A 19,031-nucleotide genomic window follows, 5' to 3' on the forward strand; every position below is an offset into this window, starting at 1 on the left:
TATTTGGTGGAATATCATTTGTTTAGATCCTTAATGCGTATTAATACCCCTCTGATCATGAACATGAATATGCTTTGTGAGTAGTTACGTTTGTTCCTGAGGACATGGGTGAACTCTTGCTATTAGTAGTCATGTGAATTTGGTATTTGTTCGATATTTTGATGAGATGTATGTTGTCTCTCCTCTAGTGGTGTTATGTGAATGTCGACTACATGAAACTTCACCATTGTATGGGCCTATAGGAAGGCATTGGGAAGTAATAAGTGTATGATGGGTTGCTAGAGGGACAGAAGCTTAAACCCTAGTTTATGAGTTGCTTCGTAAGGGGCTGATTTGGATCCATATGTTTCATGCTATGGTTAGGTTTACCTTAATACTTCTTTTGTAGTTGCAAATGCTTGCAATAGGGGTTAATAATAAATGGGATGCTTGTCCAAGAAAGGGCAGTACCCAAGCACCGGTCCACCCACATATCAAATTATCAAAGTAACAAACGCGAATCATATGAGCGTGATGAAAACTAGCTTGACGATAATTCCCATGTGTCCTCGGGAGCACTTTTCTCTATATAAGAACTTGCCCAGGCTTGTCCTTTGCTACAAAAAGGATTGGGCCACCTTGCTGCACCTTATATACTTTCATTGCTTGTTACTCGTTACAAATTACCTTATCACAAAACTATCTGTTATCGATAATTTCAGTGCTTGCAGAGAATACCTTATTGAAAACCGCTTGTCATTTCCTTCTACTCCTCGTTGGGTTCTACACTCTTACTTATTGAAAGGACTACGATAGATCCCCTACACTTGTGGGTCATCAAGACTCTTTTCTGGCACCATTGTCGTGGAGTGAAGCGCCTTTGGTAAGTGGAACTTGGTAAGGAAAAATTTATATAGTGTGCTTGTCACATCCCTAGTTCTGATAATGCCAAGTGCTAGTATCTGGTGTTGCATCATGTTTAAATTCAAGGAATTTGAACTGAGGAAATTAAAAAGCCTCAAAACTTTTTAAAAGAAGGGCAAGAACCCTTTAAATTGCATTCAGTGATTCCAAAATTCCCTAAAAATCATTCTGGTAATTTTGGCAAGAGATATATACCAAACCAAAATTCTGGAACATTTTTATGGAATATTTTGGGACATTGAATTTAAATCATATTGTATTTGGATTTGAAGTTATATTCATAATATATAATGATTATAGTTTCAAAAAGCCTGTGATATTTTATGTATATGTGGAGAAGTCCATTATGTGACATAAAAATATCGAAGGGAATTTTGGCACTGTTTTCAAGTTGTTTAAATTGGAATTCAGTGGCAAAAGAAATATTAAAAAAGAAAACAAAACAAAAAACATAAAACAGAGCAGAAGAACTTACCTGGCAGCCTACTTACCCCGGCCTAGCTCCTGTGCTGGCCCACCTGCGGCCCAGCCCACCACCGCCTCCTCCCTGTCGTCTTCCTCCCTCGCCAGAAGGATGGAGGCGCGTGGCCGCCCCGCGCCGGCCACCTCCTCCCTCCCTGCCTGCCTGGCTCCTCCCCGGTGCTCCTAGACGACGCCACGGAGACGCCACGCACCCCCGGGGCCCTCTCACTCCTTCCCCGTGCTCATCCCCTCCCCTGTCCCTCTCACGCGCACCCACCCGAGCGCAGCCGTCGCCGCCGCCACTGTTGCCGCGTCCACCGCCAACCCCTTGCCTCGTAGTTGTTTCCAGAAGAACCGCTGTGATGCCCCCGTCCTTCCTGCCGAGCCACGCGAGCCGGGAAGCTCTGCAACGCCTCCACTCAATCGTCTTCAACCTCGGGCGCCGCCGATTGCCGACTCCGATTCGCCGTCTTCAGCGCCTCCCCGAGCCCAATGAGACCGCCGACGAACTCGCTGTGAGCTCCACTCCGTTTCCCCTCCTTTGTTTTGCTCGTTCCCGTGCTGTAGCACCCTCCCCCACATGCCCGAGCACCACCGTCCGCCATGGCCGCGTAGCTCTCCTGACCTGAGCCCCTCTGCTCGAACCCGTGGCACCAGCGTGCTTCTGGTGGCCCGCGGATGCCACCTAGCCCATCAGCTTCTCCCCTAGCGCACCGCAGCCTCATTCCCGGGTGCGCCCAAACTCCGGCCGCCGCCTCGCTCGCCACCACCGACGCCACAGCCCATCACAGATCCTCTCGCCTGCTCCTCTGGATGCGCGTGGACTCGACGAACCAGTAGAAACAAATGGCGAGGCAAATGGCTGCCCTTAGCTCGATTCCGATGAACTTCTGTCGTCGGATGTGCTCGCCGGCGTCCAACTCCGGTGAGGTGACGTGGCGTCATTAGCCCGAAGCTAATTACCGCGTTAATCTCGCCCTGTGTCACTGACAGACCGGCCCCACCACCCTAATTAACCATGGAGTAAACCCTATTTAGTTTAAGTTAATCAGAGTGGCCCCACGCGTCGGCGTTGACCTCGCTGATGTGTCCATTGACCGGGCCCACCTGTCTGTGTCCCTAACTGACACTGGGTCACTGGCCAGTGGACCCCACTGGTCATGTTTGACTTGGTCAGCCGCAGTTGACTTGCTGACGTCACAGTGACGCAGTGCTGACGCAGTTATTCATTTTCTGGATTTAAAATTATTCAGGAAATTTCAGAAATAGTCAAAACTTCTAAAATTCATATAAAATCAACCGTAACTCCAAATGAAATAATTTATATATGAAAAATGATCAGAAAAATCCAATCTATCCATCTGTACCATTTTCATGCATGTTAGAACAACTTATAGCTGCTGTTTAGCACAAATAATATAATGGCATTTAAATATCCACATATGGAGTTTGAATTTGAATCTTGGATTCAAACCAACTTCATTTAATCGGGTTGCTAGTTGCATTAGCTCAAACCACATCATATTGCCATGTCATGATCATGCATCATATTGTGCATTGCATTGATTGTGTTCTTCCTTGTTTGCCGGTGTTTGTCCCCTCTCGATAGACGTGGTTTCGACGATGAGTTCGATGACACCGATGAAGAAACTATATTATCTTCAGAAGTGCGAGGCAAGCAAAACCTCCTTGTTCATTCTGATACAATCCCACTCTCTCGCTCCTGCTCTCTTTTACTGCATTAGGACAACACCGATTCAACTATTACATGTTGCGGTAGTTGAACCCCTTTATCCTCTGCATGACCTGTCATTGCCACAGTAAATAGATGAAACCCACTAGCATGAGTAGGAGTTGTTTGAGCCCTGTTGTGCCTACTCATTCATGCTTGTTTGTCATGCCTGCTACTGCTTAGAGTTGAGTCAGGTCTGATTCATCAGGCATGAATCAGAGGTGTGTGAACATGTCCTACTATGTGTGAGCTAAGTGGATGAACACGATTTGGTAAAGGTAGCGGTGAGAGGCCATGTAGGAGTACATGGTGGGTTGTCTCATTGAAACCGTCCTCAGGAACTGAGTTCTGTGTTTGTGATCCATGAACAGCTACTACCACACATTGGGTTCCGGTAACTCGGCCCCTCTCGGCTTATTAATCAACTTGATCTCTGTCCAGGAGTTGCAACTAGTTTCTGGTGTTTGTAGGTAGTGTTAGTAGTCTACCAAGTGGCACCCGGTACAGGTGGGCTTGGGACAGACTAGGCACAGTGGCCTGGTGTACCAAGTGGCACCTGGATGGTGGGCTTGGGAACCCTGCACACATCGTTTGGGGCCGTGAGCGACACCCCGGTCGGATCTCCTTGCGGATGGAACCCGAATAGGCGATAAACCGGGACGAGAGACTTGTGTGGTTAGTCAGGTCGTGGCCGACACCCTCGCTGGGCTTCCACTTGAAGGTTGCCGAGTACATGTCATGTAAACGGCGGTAAGTGGTGAGAGCGTGTGTGAAGAAGTACACCCCTGCAGGGTTAATATGATCTATTCGAATAGCCGTGTCCGCGGTAAAGGACTTCTGGGTTGCCTGTACAGTTCATAGATAACTTGAAGTGGATACTCTAAAATACGCAAGATAAGCGTGAGTGCTATGGATGGCGTTCTCGTAGGGAGACGGGAGCGGATCCATAGTGGTGTATTGATATGGTGAATATGTGGACTCGTGTGCGCCACCTCAAAAGAGTTACTTGTAGTCGTAGCTCAGGATAGCCACCGAGTCAAAGCTGGCTTGCTACAGTTAAACCCCACCACCCCCTTTGTTGATAATGATGCATATGTAGATAGTTCTGATGTAAGTCTTGCTGGGTACATTTGTACTCACGTTGCTTAATTTATGTTTTTGCAGAGAGACTTCAGTCTCGCTAGTAGTTCCACGTGGACTTCGACGTTTAGCTTGTTACCTCAGCTACAATCTTGTGCCCTCGGCAGGATCTAGTAGATAGTCAGGCTTCTCAGCCTTTTCCATTTGTGGATGTCTATACTCAGACATGTTGAGCTTCCGCTTGTGCTTTGACTTGTATGCTCTGAATGTTGGGTCATGAGACTCATGTTTGTAATATCTCGCTCCTCGGAGCCTATTGAATAAATACTTGAGTCGTAGAGTCATGTTGTGATGCCATGTTGCATTTGCACATATCGAGCATATTGTGTGTATGTTAATGAAATGCTTGGTATGTGTGGGATCTGACTATCTAGTTGTTTATCCTTAGTAGCCTCTCTTACCGGGAAATGTCTCCTAGTGTTTCCACTGAGCCATGGTAGCTTGCTACTGCTCCGGAACACTTAGGCTGGCCGGCATGTGTCCTTCTTCGTTCTTGTGTCTGTCCCCTCGGGGAAATGTCACGCGATGAATTCCGGAGTCCTGTTAGCCCGCTACAGCCCGGTTCACCGGAGTCCTGCTAGCCCAGTGCTACAGCCTGGATTCACTCACTGATGACTGACACGTTCGTTGTTGGGTCATGTATGCCTGTCCCTGTAGGTTAGTGCCACTTTGGGTTCACGACTAGCCATGTCAGCCCGGGTTCTTTGTCATATGGATGCTAGTGGCACTATCATATACGTGAGCCAAAAAGGCGCAAACGGTCTCGGGCCAGGTAAGGTGGCACCCGTGGGAATACCGTGCGTGAGGCCGCAAAGTGATATGATGTATTACATGCTAGATCGGTGTGACTTAGGATCGGGGTCCTGACAGTGCTGAAATTTACTGTCACTTGTTACTATGGAACATAATCCTTTGAGGGGCTTGTTCGGGGTATCTTCACCCCGACCAGTAGAGCAAAGAGTTGCTCCTCAACCTACTGAACCTACTGAAATTTTTTACTTTGAAATTCCTTTGGGAATGGTAGAGAAACTGCTAGCTAATCCCTTTGCAGGAGATGGAACATTGCATCCCGATTTACACCTGATCGATGTGGATGAAGTCTGTTCCATCCTTTATCTTTGAAGGAAGATGCATTGACCTGTGTGATTATATGGGATCATGGGACTACAAATGACTGAAATTGGAATTTCACCAGAAGTTTTATCCTTTGCATCTTGTTCATCGTGATCGTAATTATATATATAATTTTTGGCCTCGCGAAGGAGAAAGCATCGCTCAAGATTGGAGGAGGCTTAAGTCAATGTTATATTCATGCCCCAATCATGAGCTCTCAAGAGAAATGATTATTCAAAATTTTTATGCTCGGCTTTCTCTCAACAATCGCTCCATGCTCGATACTTCTTGTGTTGGGTCTTTTATGATGAAGACTATTGAATTCAAATGGGATTTATTGGAAAGAATTAAACACAACTCTGAAGATTGGGATCCCGACAAAGGTAAGGAGTCAGGTATAACACCTAAGTTTGATTGTGTTAAATCTTTTATCGATACCGATGCTTTTCGTGGATTTCGCACTAAATATGGACTTGACTCTGAGATAGTAGCTTCTTTCTGTGAATCATTTGCTACTCATGTTGACCTCCCTAAGGAGAAGTGGTTTAAATATAATCCTCCCACTAAAGTAAAAGTAGTTGCACCTATTACAGTTGAAGAAAAGACTATCACTTATAATGATCCTATTGTTCCTACTATGTATATTGAGAAACCACCTTTCCCTGTTAGGATAAAAGATCATGCTAAAGCTTCAACTGTGGTTCGTAAGAGTAATACTAGAACACATACACCTCCTGAGCAAATTAAAGTTGAACCTAGTATTGCTATGGTTAAAGATCTCTTGGCTGATAATATTGATGGGCATGTTATTTATTTCTTTGATGCAGCTGCTAGAATTGCTAGACCCGATGCTAAGAAACATAGACCTGTTGTAGGCATGCCTGTTATCTGTGTTAAAATAGGAGATCATTTTTATCATGGCTTATGTGATATGGGTGCTAGTGCTAGTGCAATACCTCATTTCTTATACACAGAAATTATGCAAGATATTGCACCTGCTGAGATAGAAGAAATAGATGTTACAATTAAGCTTGCCAATAGAGATACTATTTCACCAATTGGGATTGTTAGAGATGTTGAAGTCTTGTGTGGTAAAGTTAAATATCCTGCTGATTTTCTTGTTCTTGGTTCCCCGCAAGATGACTTTTGTCCCATTATATTTGGTAGACCCTTATTGAATACTCTTAATGCTAAGATAGATTGCGAAAAGGATGTTGTTACTATTGGTTTGGGAGATATGTCTCATGATTTTAATTTTGCTAAATTTCGTAGACAACCCCATGATAAAGAATTGCCTAGTAAGGATGAAATTATTGGTCTTGCTTCTATTGCCGTACCTCCTAATGATCCTTTAGAACAATATTTGCTAGACCCTGGAAATGATATGTTTATGAATGAAAGAAGGGAGATAGATGAAATATTCTTTAAACAGGGACCTATTTTGAAACACAACTTGCCTATTGAAATCCTAGGGGATCCTCCACCACCCAAGGTGATCCCGCATTTGAGGTTAAACCATTACCTGATACTCTTAAATATGCTTATCTTGATGAAAATAAGATATATCTTGTTATTATTAGTGCTAACCTTTCAGAGCAGGAAGAGGAAAGATTATTGAAAACTCTAAAGAAGCACCGTGCTGCTATTGGATATACTCTTGATGATCTTAAGGGCATTAGTCCCACTCTATGCCAACACAAAATAAGATTGGAGGAAGACGCCAAACCAGTTATTGATCATCAACAACAGTGAAATCCTAAGATGAAAGAAGTGGTAAGAAAGGAAATACTAAAGCTCCTCGAGGCAGGTATAATTTATCATGTTACTGATAGTCAGTGGGTAAGTCCTGTCCATTGTGTCCCCAAGAAGGGAGGTATTACTGTCGTTCCTAATGATAAAGATGAATTGATCCCATAAAGAATTATTACAGGTTATAGGATGGTAATTGATTTCCGCAAATTAAATAAAGCTACTAAAAGTGATCATTACCCTTTACCTTTTATTGATCAAATGCTAGAAAGACTATCCAAACATACTCATTTTTGCTTTCTAGATGGTTATTCTGGTTTCTCTCAAATACTTGTGTCAGCAGAGGATCAAGAAAATACCACTTTTACTTGCCCTTTCGGTACTTTAGCTTATAGATGTATGGCTTTTGGTTTATGTAATGCACCTGCTACCTTTCAAAGATGCATGATGGCTATATTCTCTTACTTTTGTGAAAAGATTTGTGAGGTTTTCATGGATGATTTCTCGGTTTATGGATCTTCTTTTTATGACTGCTTGAGCAAGCTTGAACGAGTTTTGCAGAGATGTGAAGATACTAGTCTCATCTTGAATTGGGAGAAGTGCCACTTTATGGTTAATGAAGGTATTGTCTTGGGGCATAAAATTTCTGAAAGAGGTATTGAAGTTGATAAAGCTAAAGTTGATTCTATTGAAAAGATGCCATGTCCCAAGGACATTAAAGGTATAAGAAGTTTCCTTGGTAATGCCGGTTTTTATAGGAGGTTCATTAAGGACTTTTCTAAAATTTCTAGGCTTTTGACTAATTTATTGCAAAAAGATAATCCTTTCATTTTCGATGATGATTGTGTAGAAGCATTTGAAATACTTAAGAAAGCTTTGATCTCTGCACCTATTGTTCAGCCACCTGATTGGAATTTACCCTTTGAAATTATGTGTGATGCTAGTGATTATGCTGTAGGTGTTGAGAGTTGATAAGAAACTAAATGTTATTCAATATGCTAGTAAAACTCTAGACAATGCCCAGAGAAATTATGCTACTACTGAAAAAGAATTCTTAGTAGTTGTATTTGCTTGTGATAAGTTTAGACCTTATATTGTTGATTCTAAAGTAATTGTTCACACTGATCATGCTGCTATTAAATATCTTATGGAAAAGAAAGATGCTAAACCTAGGCTTATTAGATGGGTTCTCCTACTACAAGAAAGGGAGCTGAGAACCCCGTTGCACACAACTTGTCTAGGTTAGAGAATGTCCTTCATGACCCACTACCTATTAATGATAGCTTTCCCAATGAACAATTAGCTGTCATAAATGCTTCTTGTACTGCTCCTTGGTATGCTGATTATGCTAATTACATCATTGCCAAATTTATACCACCTAGTTTCACATACCAGCAAATGAAAAAGTTCTTTTATGATTTAAGACATTACTTCTGGGATGACCCACACCTTTATAAAGGAGTAGATGGTGTCATTAGACGTTGTGTACCTGAGCATGAACAGGAACATATCCTATGCAAGTGTCACTCCGAGGCATATGGAGGACACCACGCTGGAGATAGAACTGCACATAAGGTATTGCAATCTGGTTTTTATTGGCCTACTCTCTTCAAAGATGCCCGTAAGTTTGTCTTGTCTTGTGATGAATGTCAAAGAATTGGTAATATTAGTAGACATCAAGAAATGCCTATGAATTATTCTCTTGTTATTGAACCATTTGATGTTTGGGGCTTTGATTATATGGGACCATTTCCTGCCTCTAATGGGTATACACATATTTTAGTTGTTGTTGATTACGTTACTAAGTGGGTAGAAGCTATTCCAACTAGTAGTGCTGATCATAACACCTCTATTAAGATGCTTAAAGAAGTTATTTTTCCGAGGTTTGGAGTCCCTAGATACTTAATGGCTGATGGTGGTTCACATTTTATTCATGGTGTTTTTCGTAAAATGCTTGCTAAGTATGATGTTACTCATAGAATTGCATCTCCATATCACCCACAGTCTAGTGGTCAAGTAGAGCTGAGTAATAGAGAGCTCAAATTAATTTTGCAAAAGACTGGTAATAGATTGATACATCTCCGTCATATCTATAATTTTTGATTGTTCCATGCCAATATTCTTCAACTTTCATATACTTTTGGCAACTTTTATTATTATTTCTGGGACTAACATATTGACCCAGTGCCTAGTGCCAGTTCCTGTTTGTTGCATGTTTTATGTTTCGTAGAAACCCATTATCAAACGGAGTCCAAACGGGATAGAAACGGACGGAGAATTATTTTGGAATATTTGTAATTTTTGGGAGGAAGAATCAACGCGAGACGGTGCCCGAGGTGGCCACAAGGGTGGCCCACGCCACCACTCTAGGTGGGTGCGCCCCCACCCTCGTGGGCCCCTCGTAAGGCGGTTGATGCTCTACTTTGGCCGCAAGAAAGCTAATTTTTGGAAAAATATATAGGCGAATGTTTCAATCCAATCGGAGTTATGGATCTCCAGATATAAAAGAAACGGTGCCAGGGCAGAATCTAGGAACGCAGAAACAGAGAGAGAGAGAGACAGACAGATAGATCCAATCTCGGAGGGGCTCTCACCCCTCCCACGCCATGGGAGCCAAGGACCAGAGGGAAAACCCTTCTCCCATCTAGGGAGAAGGTCAAGGAATAAGAAGAAGAAGGGGGGCTCTCTCCCCCTTGCTTCCGGTGGCGCCGGAGTGCCACCGGGGGCCATCATCATCACCGCTATCTTCACCGCCTTCATCACCTACTCTTCCCCCCTATATGCAGTGGTGTAACCTCTCTCTTACCCGTTGTAATCTCTACTTAAACATGGTGCTCAACTCTATATATTATTTCCCAATGATGTATGGCTATCTTATGATGTTTGAGTAGATCCGTTTTGTCCTATGGGTTAATTGATGATCGTGATTGGTTTGAGTTGCATGTTTTATCATTGGTGCTATCCTATGGTGCTCTCGTTGTCGCGCAAGCGTGAGGGATTCCCGCTGTAGGGTTTGCAATATGTTCATGATTTGCTTATGGTGGATGGCGTGAGTGACAGAAGCACAGACCCGAGTAAGTAGGTTGTTTGCGTATGGGATAAAGGGGACTTTATACTTTAATGATATGGTTGGGTTTTACCTTAATGATCTTTAGTAGTTGCGGATGCTTGCTAGAGTTCCGATCATAAGTGCATATGATCCAAGAAGAGAAAGTATGTTAGCTTACGCCTCTCCCTCAAATAAAATTGCAATAGTGATTACCGATCTAGTTATTGATTGCCATGGAAAAATAACTTTCTCGTGACAAAAAGCTCTCTACTAATACTTACTTTATTGTTTCTTTATCTTAACAGCCCCTACTTTTTATTTATGTGCTCTTTATTATCTTGCAAACCTATCCAACAACACCTACAAAGTAATTCTAGTTTCATACTTGTTCTAGGTAAGGCGAACACTAAGCGTGCGTAGAGTCGTATCAGTGGCAGATAGGACTTGAGAGAATATTTGTTCTACCTTTAGCTCCTCATTGGGTTCGACACTCTTACTTATCGAAATAGGCTACAATTATCCCCTACACTTGTGGGTTATCAAGACCTTTTTGTGGCGCCGTTGCCGGGGACTCATAGCGTGGGGTGAATATTCTCGTGTGTGCTTGTTTGCTTTATCACTAAGTAAATTTTATTTACTATTCTTAGTTGTTTTCTATCTTTAGCTATGGGTAGGAAACGCAAAATACCAAAAAAATTAGTTGTACCTACTACACCAATGGTTGAAGAACCACTCAAAATCTATCACATTCCTGAAGCTTTTTACTTTGATCATCTTCGATCCCTTTGTGCTCGTGCTGAAACCCCCACTAGCTTAGTTGAGGGCAAATCTTCAGATGAGCATGCTTGTTATGTGCGACACCGTATATTTGAAGAAGGGTAACTTTTACTGGATCAAATTCATCGTTTGCAATGCTATGCTTGGAATTTATGTGAAATATATGTTGTTACTTGTTGTTCTGAAAACCCTAAGAAACACCTTCCCTACCAATGTGAGTTTATTGATAATGGAATCGTATCTTCGTATGTTAAGGGTGTTTATAATTACTACGTTGTTCAACAAATTGAAGAATTTGTTGCTTTTAAGGGTGCTTATGAAATTGCTTCTTTGATTGAAAAGTATGATGCCACTCTTTACAAATCTGAAAATTTTGCCATACTTGAATATTGCTATGATAATTATGCTTCTAATGCCTATGTTAAACCATATATTGAGGACTCCTCCACTGTCCAAGAAGAGATTGATATTTTGTAGGAGTCTATGGAAGAAGAAATTGATGAAACTGTGAGCTCATTGGATGAAAAAGATGATAAGGAGAGCGAAGAACAAAAGGAGGAAGAGGGATTAGCTATCCGTGCCCACTTTCTAATGAGAGTAACTCTTCAACTCATACATTGTTTAATTCCCCTTCGTGCTTACCAAAGGATGATTGCTATGATGATTGTTATGATCCCGTTGATTCTCTTCAAATATCCCTTTTTGATGATGCTTGCTATGCTTGTGGCCAAGATGCTAATATGAATTATGCTTATGGAGATGAACTCGCTATAGTTCCTTATGTTAAACATGAAATTGTTGCTATTGCACCCACGCATGATAGTCCTATTATCTTTTTGAATTCTCCCTGCTACACTATATTGGAGAAGGTTGTGCTTATTAAGGATTATATTGATGGGTTGCATTCTGCTACTACACATGATGATTTTGATATATATAATATGCATGTGCTTGCTTCTCCTACTTGCCATTATTATGAGAGAGGAACTATATCTCCGCCTCTCTATGTTCCCAATATGATAAAATTGCAAGAAACTGCTTATACTATGCATTGACCTTTACTTGGTGTGCATGAATTGTTCTTTTATGACATGCTGATGCATAGGAAGAGAGTTAGACTTTGTTGTTACTTGATATATGTTACTTTGTGCTCACTACTAAAGTACAAATCATTGTTAATTAAAATTGTCTTTGATATACCTTGGGATCCGGGTGGATCCATTACTTGAGCACTATATGCCTAGCTTAATGGCTTTAAAGAAAGTGATGCTAGGGAGACAACCCGGAAGTTTTAGAGAGTCATTTATTTCTGTTGAGTGCTTTTATATAGTCTAAAAACAAAAAAATAAATAAAGAGGGGAACCCAAAACTTTTCAAAAAGGAAAGTGAAAGTGAGAGAGACAAGCATTGTTGAAGTGGGAGAGCTCCTTGAACTGTGTTCATGCTCACGAAAACTTTGTGAATCTTAATTACAGAAACTTTTCATCAAAACTAATTATACCCTTGTACAATTCCATTGTATTATAAAAATAATGTGCCAAGGTTTGCCTTTAGGATGTTTACAATGCTTGTTGGTTTGTACGGTGCTGGACAGAAACTTTGGTTGTAGTGCGCGATTTTACATTTTTTACTGGAACGCCAAACGGTTCTGATTCTTTTTTTCACTGCCTTTCTGTGCAAATTTTTTATTTTTCCTCATTTTGCTAGAATTTTTGGTGGACATAAGTATGGTGAATGTTCAGATTGCTACAGACTGTTCTGTTTTTGACAGATTCTGTTTTTGATGCATAGTTTATTTGTTTTGATGAAACTATCAATTTATATCAGTGGATTAAGCCATGGAAAAGCTATATTACAGTATACACAATGCAAAAACAAAATATGAATTGGTTTTCAACAGTACCTAGAGTAGTGATTTGCTTTATAATACTAACGGATCTTACCGAGTTTTCTGTTGAAGTTTTGTGTGGATGAAGTGTTTGATCGAGGAGGTCTCGATATGAAAAAAAGGAAGAGAGGCAAGAGATCAAGCTTGGGGATGCCCAAGTCACCCAAGTAAATATTCAAGGAGACTCAAGCGTCTAAGCTTGAGGATGCCCCGGAAGGCATCCCCTCTTTCTTTAACAAGTATCGGTATGTTTTCGGATTCGTTTCGTTCATGCGATATGTGCAAGTCTTGGAGCGTATTTTGCATTTAGTTTTCACTTTTCTTTTATGCACCATGCTGGTATGAGATAGTCCATGGTTGATTTATATAATGCTCATTGCACTTCACTTAAATCTTTTGAGTATGGCTTTATAGAATGCTTCATGTGCTTCACTTATATCTTTTGAAGTTTGGATTGCCTGTTTCTCTTCACATAGAAAACCGCCATTTGTAGAAAGCTCTTTTGCTTCATTTATATTTGTTAGAGCGTGGGCATATCTTTTGTAGAAAGAATTAAACTCCCTTGCTTCACTTATATCTATTTAGAGAGATGACAGGAATTGGTCATTCACATGGTTAGTCATAAAATCCTACATAAACTTGTAGATCGCTGAATATGATATGTTTGATTCCTTGCAATAGTTTTGCGATATAAAGGTGGTGATATTAGAGTCATGCTAGTGGGTGACTATGGATTAGTAGAAATACTCGTGTTGAGGTTTGTGACTCCCGAAGCATGCACGTATGGTGAACCACTTTGTGATGAAGTTGGAGCACAATTTTATTTATTGATTGTCTTCCTTATGAGTGGCGGTCGGGGACGAGCGATGGTCTTTTCCTACCAATCTATCCCCCTAGGAGCATGCGTGTAGTACTTTGTTTTCAATGGCTTGTAGATTTTTGCAATATGTATATGAGTTCATTATGACTAATGTTGAGTCCATGGATTATACGCACTCTCACCCTTCCACCATTGCTAGCCTCTCTTGTGTCGCGCAACTTTCGCCGGTACCATACACCCACCATATACCTTCCTCAAAACAGCCACCATACCTACCTATCATGGCATTTCCATAGCCATTCCGAGATATATTGCCATGCAACTCTCATCATCATCATCATATACATGACTTGACCATTCATTGTCATAATGCTTTGCACGATCGTAAGATAGCTAGCATGATGTTTTCATGGCTTGTCCATTTTTGATGTCATTTCTACGCTAGATCATTGCACATCCCGGTACACTGCCGGAGGCATTCATATAGAGTCATATCTTTGTTCTAGATATCGAGTTGTAACATTGAGTTGTAAGTAAATAAAAGTGCAGTGATCATCATTATTAGAGCATTACCCCAGTGAGGAAAGGATGATGGAGACTATGATTCCCCCACAAGTCGGGATGAGACTCCTGACTTTATGAAAAATAAAAGAGGCCAAAGAAGCCCAAGTAAAAAAAGAGGCCAAAGAAGCCCACCAAAAAATAATATATATATATATATATATAAAGAAGAAAATAAAAAATGAGAGAAAAAGAGAGAAGGGACAATGTTACTATCCTTTTACCACACTTGTGCTTCAAAGTAGCACCATGTTCTTCATAGAGAGTATCCCATGCTTTCACTTTCATATACTAGTGGGAATTTTCATTATAGAACTTGGCTTGTATATTCCGATGATGAGCTTCCTCAAACGCCCGAGGTCTTCATGAGCAAGCAAGTTGGATGCACACCCACTTAGTTTCCAGTTTGAGCTATCATACACTTATAGCTCTTAGTGCATCCGTTGCATGGCAATCCCTACTCACTCACATTGATATCTATTAATGGGCATCTCCATAGCCCGTTGATACGCCTAGTTGATGTGAGACTTCCTCCTTTTTTGTCTTCTCCACATAACCCCCACCATCATATTCTATTCCACATATAGTGCTATGTCCATGGCTCACGCTCATGTATTGCGTGAAAGTTGAAAAAGTTTGAGATTACTAAAGTATGAAACAATTGCTTGGCTTGTCATCGGGGTTGTGCATGATTAAATACTTTGTGTGATGAGGATAGAGCATAGCCAGACTATATGATTTTGTAGGGATAACTTTCTTTCGCCATGTTGTTTTGAAAACACATGATTGCTTTATTGGTACGCCCGAAGTATTATCGTTTTTTATGTCAAATGATAGACTATTGCTTTGAATCACTCGTGTCTTAATATTCATGCCATGATTAGATATATGATCAAGATTATGCTAGGTAGCATTCCACAACAAAAATTATCTTTTTTATCATTTACCTACTCGAGGACGAGCAGGAATTAAGCTTGGGGATGCTGATACGTCTCCGTCGTATCTATAATTTTTGATTGTTCCATGCCAATATTCTTCAACTTTCATATACTTTTGGCAAATTTTTATATTATTTTTGGGACTAAGATATTGATCCAGTGCCCAGCGCCAGTTCCTATTTGTTGCTTGTTTTATGTTTCGTAGAAACCCAATATCAAACGGAGTCCAAACGGGATAAAAACGGATGGAGAATTATTTTGGAATATATATGATTTTTGGGAGGAAGAATCAACGTGAGACGGTGCCCGAGGTGGCCACGAGGGTGGCCCATGCCACCACTCCAGGTCGGCGCGCCCCCACCCTCGTGGGCCCCTCGTAAGGTGGTTGATGCTCTACTTTGGCCACAAGAAAGTTAATTTTTGGAAAAATATCTGGGCGAAGGTTTCAATCCAATTGAAGTTACGGATCTCCAGATATAAAAGAAATGGTGCCAGGGCAGAATCTGGGAACACAGAAACAGAGAGAGACAAAGAGATAGATCCAATCTCGAAGGGGCTCTCGCCCCTCCCACGCCATGGGAGCGAAGGACCAGAGGGAAAACCCTTCTCCCATCTAGGGAGAAGGTCAAGGAAGAAAATAAGAAGAAGGGGGCTCTCTCCCCCTTGCTTCCGGTGGCGCCGGAGTGCCACCGGGGGCCATCATCATCACCGCGATCTTCACCAACAACTTCACCGCCTTCATCACCTACTCCCCCCCTCTATGCAGCGGTGTAACCTCTCTCTTACCCGCTGTAATCTCTACTTAAACATGGTGCTCAACGCTATATATTATTTCCCAATGATGTATGGCTATCCTATGATGTTTGAGTAGATCCGTTTTGTCCTAGGGGTTAATTGATGATTGTGATTGGTTTGAGTTGCATGTTTTATTATTGGTGCTGTCCTATGGTGCTCTCCGTGTCGCGCAAGCATGAGGGATTTCCGCTATAGGGTTTGCAATATGTTCATGAATTGCTTATGGTGGGTGGCGTGAGTGACAGAAGCACAGACCCGAGTAAGTAGGTTGTTTGCGTATGGGATAAAGGGGACTTGATACTTTAATGCTATGGTTGGGTTTTACCTTAATGATCTTTAGTAGTTGCGGATGCTTGCTAGAGTTCCAATCATAAGTGCATATGATCCAAGAAGAGAAAGTATGTTAGCTTACGCCTCTCCCTCAAATAAAATTGCAATAGTGATTACCGGTCTAGTTATCGATTGCCTTGGACAAATAACTTTCTCGTGACAAAAAGTTGTCTACTAATACTTACTTTATTGCTTATTTATCTAAACAGCCCCTACTTTTTATTTACATGCTCTTTATTATCTTGCAAACCTATCCAACAACACCTACAAAGTACTTCTAGTTTCATACTTGTTCTAGGTAAGGCGAACACTAAGTGTGTGTAGAGTCGTATCAGTGGCAGATAGGACTTGAGAGAATATTTTTTTCTACCTTTAGCTCTTCGTTGGGTTCGACACTCTTACTTATCGAAAGAGGCTACAATTATCCCCTACACTTGTGGGTTATCATAGATCTAGAAAGAATTGGTCCAAGAAACTTGATGATGCATTATGGGCTTATAGAGCTGCATATAAGAATCCTATGGGTATGTCTCCCAGTAAAATGGTTTAGGGAAAAGCATGCCACTTACCTCTCGAACTAGAACATAAGGCGTATTGGGCCATTAAAGAGCTCAATTATGATTTCAAACTTTCCAGTGAGAAGAGGTTATTTGACATTAGCTCACTTGATGAATGTAGAACACAAGCCTATGAGAACGCCAGACTGTTTAAAGAAAAAGTTAAAAGATGGCATGACAAAAGGTTACAAAAGCGTGAGTTTAATGTAGGTGATTATGTGTTGCTTTTCAACTCTCGTTTAAGATTTTTTGCAAGAAAGCTCCTCTCTAAATGGGAAGGCCCTTACGTTATCGAGGAGGTCTATCGTTCTAGTGCCATAAAAATCAACAACTTCGAAGGCACAAATCTGAAGGTGGTGAAGATCAAAGAATCAAACATTATATCTCAAGTAACCCAATAAATGTTGAAACTAATGTTATTGAAACCGTAACCCCAGAGGAATACATAAGATACACTTTTCAGAACGTTTCAGACTCCAAAAAGGAATAGGTATGTGGTACGATAAGTAAACCGACTCCAAAATAGTTCTAATAGTATTTTTTCTATGTTTTCTTGCACGTTACTTCTTTCGGTCGGTAAAAAATCATTATATAATCTCCCGAAGGTTTTGACCACCGTTTCACGCAAAAATCTTCTGTCTTCGTTTCGAGCTGTTTTTCTAACAAATCTAGAGCACCATGACGTCTTCAAGCGCCCCCAAGGACAAGTTTTTCGAGAGGGTCATCAACCCCTACCTCACGGAGGTGCTGCATCACCCTCAAACCATTGAGATGCGTGAGGGGGTGCTGCACATCCGCGATGTTGAGGGACCAAGGAGTACCAGAAGCATGGAGACAAAGCTCGAAACAATGGAACAACAAGTTTTCAAGAGCCAAGGGATGGTGGAACGCGGACTCAATGCCAACCAGATGATGATCGTGGAGTTCACCAACAACCACAAGCTGGACGCCAAGAACATTGGGGAGACCATCTTCAAGCTTCATGAGAAAATCGAGCACCTCCAAGCCTAGATCTATGACCTGCAAAACAAAAACTGTGAGTATGAATATAGATTCAAGAGGATGAGTTTGGCTGCAGATTTGAGGATCCCGGAGACTCGATCATCCTTCTATGATGGTGAGCCTATGCCTTGGAAGACGGACGACAAGCCTACATCATCAACAAGTCCATCATCACCACCTCCGAGGAACTAATTACATGGGTATGGGCACTCCCCTTGGCAACTGCCAAGCTTGGGGGAGGTGCCCCGGTATCGTATCACCATCACACTCGTATCTTTATCGTTTTACTTAGTTCGATCCTTTTAGTAATATCTTGATCTAGTAGAATAAAGTTTTGGTATGATTTAGTTTTGAGTTTTGCTTTATGATCCCTCTATGTAATCGAGTATGTGAGCTATATATAATAAAGGTTAGTGTTGAGTCAAGGGCTTTTCTATCTTGCTATGATCTTGAGGGAATAAAAATAAAAGAAAGAATAGAAAGAAATAAAAGAGACCAGGTTGATCTTATGGAGAGTAATGACTTCACATATAAAGAGTATGATGATTAAAAGTTGTTGAGAGTGGGCAAACATAGTTTTGGTCATCGTTGCAATTAATAGGAAGTGATAAAGAAAGAGAGGTTTTCACATATAAATATACTATCTTGGACATCTTTTTTGATTATGAGCACTCATTAAAGTATGACATGCTAAAGAGTTGATGTTGGACAAGGAAGACAACATAATGGGTCATGTTTTCTCACATCTTAATTAAAGTATATTGTCATGGATCGTCCAACATATTGAGCTTGCTTTTCCCCCTCATGCTAGCCAAATTCCTTGCACCAAGTAGAGATACTACTTGTGCTTCCAAATATCCTTAAACCTAGTTTTGCCATGAGAGTCCACCATATCTACCTATGGATTGAGTAAGATCCTTCAAGTAAGTTGTCATGTTGCATGCAATAAAAATTGCTCTCTAAATATGTATGACTTATTAGTGTGGAGAAAATAAGCTTTATACGATCTTGTGATATGGAAGAAATAAAAGCGACGGACTGCATAATAAAGGTTCATATCACAAGTGGCAATATAAAGTGACGTTCTTTTGCATTAAGATTTCATGTATTCAACCATAAAAGCACATGACAACCTCTGCTTCCCTCTGCGAAGGGCCTATCTTTTACTTTTACCTTATGCAAAGAGTCATGGTGATCTTCACCTTTCCTTTTTTA

This window comes from Triticum dicoccoides, chromosome 1B (assembly GCF_002162155.2).
Source record: "Triticum dicoccoides isolate Atlit2015 ecotype Zavitan chromosome 1B, WEW_v2.0, whole genome shotgun sequence".
Lineage (NCBI taxonomy): Eukaryota > Viridiplantae > Streptophyta > Magnoliopsida > Poales > Poaceae > Triticum > Triticum dicoccoides.